Below are 3,159 nucleotides of genomic sequence, written 5' to 3' on the forward strand. Positions count from 1 at the left end.
CCCAGTCTCTGCATTTGGGGCTGCCTGGCAGGGGTGCCCCCCACCTGCTCCCCTCGAGCATACCCCTGCCCCTCGGTCCTCCGCCCCGCCGGGCCTTCCTCACTCCCCCAACCCCTTCCTTTTTGGGGGACCGGGAAGTGTCCCATCATTGTTGCCACCCAAAAGGACACCAAGGCTCTGGGTTCCTCCGGCCTCGCAACCACCTCTGGGGCTCTCTCCTCCTGCTCCAGCCCTAGACCCCATCCGCCATCTTGGAGTGAGCCTGTCCCCTGCCACCATGCCCCTCCTTGGTGCACGTCTCTCCCCAGTGCTGCCTGGGCCCCTTCCCCTAGCGCCCCATCCCACCATGTCCCAGGCAGACCCGCCACCTTCCCCTGGCCATCACCTCTGCCTCTGGCCCAGGCCACAGTTGGATGAGGCCATGGCAGTGTTTGCATGAAATGGCGACTCTCCTTCCAGGGTGGTTTGCACCTTCCACCCATCTCTCCCTGCCTGGCGCTGGGATCTGCAGGGAAGGGGCTGCAGCTTTAGAGTGGTTGAGTTTTGCCTCTGTTTGGCAGGAAGAGGCAGGTTTAGCCCACGGATGTGATGCCCTGATCCCATCCAGCACCTGAAGGTGGCCCCAGCCCACATTGCTGGCTCCCCCAGCCTCGGCCACCACAGCCAGGTCTGACTGCCCCAAATGCCAAAGCCCTGCACCCCTGCGGAGGGGCTGAACGGTGAATTTGTTTACTGAATACATTATTCCAGGTGAGACAATAACATCCGCCCAATGTATTTATTGAATTAAATTTGTCCAGCTTGCCCTCTGAGTGTTAAAGGGAATGACAGCCATGCACATCCACCCCGATACACCCCATAACATGTACATATGTCTCCCAGCCAGCCCCACATGAGCACACGCAGACCCACGCAGCTGAACCCGCTCCGTGGTACCATCACCTTCCCACCCCAGTAACGCTCTATTCCCCTCCCAAAAAGCCGTAGGACAGTGACTTCCAGGCAACCCTTTCTGTCCTGCTTTCAGCTGTGAGCACCCTTTCCCCAGAGCTACTGTATTTTCTTCTGTCAAAGGCTCAGCCCCTCCATCCAGCCCCTGTTTGTCTTTGTCCCCCGGTCGTTTGACGTGTTAGATGATAGCCCATGGTGTGTAAATAATGTATATACAGTGAGAAAAGAATTCAGTATTGAGGTGTTTGAGATATGGAGCTGTAACAACTTCTAGTCATCCAGCATCTGTGATTTATGTGCCATTTTCTGTAAAGATATGAACAAGAATAAAACTAAACGGGAATACTGTGTATGAGTCTGGTCACTGATGTTCAAGGAGGGAGAATTCGGCCAAAGCTGAGAGGGGGTTGGACGTCAGGCCGTAGTCAGAGAGAGGTGGGAGCTCCAACGCAGCACAGAGAGAGGTTTGCACATTCCTCCCCACGCTGGCATGGGAGAAGATGGGACTTGGGTGCTGCTCTCCCTTTGCAGTGAAAGGCAAAGCTGAAAGGGGTGTGCTTGTACCTGGGGCAGAAGTTAGGTATCATGGCATACAACTGATCAGAGAACAAGTCACTGCAGCATCCAGGACAGCCCTGGTCTTTGGGTCACTCCGTACCACAGGCACTCTGGCGCTAGAGAGCCAGACAGACCTTCGGGCAGGTTCAGCCTCTCTGCCAGGAGCAGGATGCAGGGCCCAGCCAGCCTGAGGAGCGGAGTCATCAGCCAGATGCTGCAAGGGCAGGAGCTTGTTGCGAAGAAAGGGCACCAACAGGGATTTTCAGCAAGGTGAGGTCCAATTTGAGAGCAGTGGGAGCCCATACTGAGTCATCAGAGAAGGAACAGAGATTTGCCCACCCTGCTAAGGGCATCTGGGGATGGTCTGATGGAAAAACCCGATGTCTTACAGGGCAAAAAGTCTGAGGCAGAGCAGACGTGCAGAGGAAATGAGAGACTTTTCTTGTGGAACGACAAGGCTGCTTGAGCTTGACTTTGTGGAGGGGTTTTGAGCTCACAGGGCTGCGTTTTGCTGGAGGGACAGAGCCCTTGTAAGTCCTCATCTAGCTCTGGGGGCAGCTTTGATACAAACCAGGTGTGTGGTCTGGGATGAGTGCACCTGCTGACAAATAGTGCCTGTTTCCTATACTGGTGTTCAGCCTGTTCAACAAACGTATCAGACCTGCAGACCACAAGTGGTGTCACACTGTGAAGAGCAAAGAGGAGATCTACCAACTGTCTCCTCCTGCTGTTGATCCCAGTGGTGAGCCTGGCTGAGAACAGTCCTGCTTGCAGGGGGACCCTTATTCTGCTTTTCGCTTGTAGCCTCTGGGAAGGGAGGAGAACCTCGTCAATCAATAGGCTCTGCCTTAAAAACCACTATCTATGTAATGGGCCAGAAGAAAAGGAAGGCAGAAAAAAAGCTGTTTAGAGGCAGCTTAGCTCTGCTACAGTGGGCGATGGGAGGTCTCAGCATGGGGAGATGGGCTGCAGTGTTTCATGGCAAGCCACTGCCTTCTGCTCCACCATGGCCTCATTTAGTGCTCCCAGTCCAGCCTGTGGTACAGAGTGGTCGGAAGCGTTTAGGAAGAGGCAGAGATCCCAGCCCAGCTTGCTGGAGGGGACAGCTCTGACAGCTGTCTGGCAGCAAGGTGGGCTGGGATGCGATATCCCCCTCGCAGCTGACAGCCGCAGGGGAAAAGTCTTCCTTGGCCCACCAGAGACACCACAGTCTAGTGCTTTGCAGGGAATGGGCCTTAATTCTGGGAAAGGGACGGTCCCATCACCCAAGTCTAGCACCGGGGAGGCCCTAACTTTCACAGGTGAGACGCCCCAGGCTGCCCTTGTGGGTGGCGGAGGACTTGGGGGCTGCAGTAGGGGACTGTGGGGACTGAGGGGATGGGGAAGAGTGAAGAGAGGCAAGCAGGGGTGAAGCAGAGGAGTCTGGGGGCACAGTGCAGCCCCAGGAGAGTGGGAGCAGGAACAGGCTGGTAGAGCCTGGCTTGGGCACCTCAGTCTCCACGGGGATCCCAGGCACCCGCTGAACCTGGCTCCCGTTCAAGAGCAGCTGTCAGGACGCAGATTAGCATGAAGGTTATTTTCAGTCAAATATTTCTACAGCCCACCCCTTTCCCCTCCCTTAAAGGGATTGAATTTCTTTTCCCTGGAGTG

The sequence above is a fragment of the Larus michahellis genome, chromosome 4, assembly GCF_964199755.1.
Source record: "Larus michahellis chromosome 4, bLarMic1.1, whole genome shotgun sequence".
Lineage (NCBI taxonomy): Eukaryota > Metazoa > Chordata > Aves > Charadriiformes > Laridae > Larus > Larus michahellis.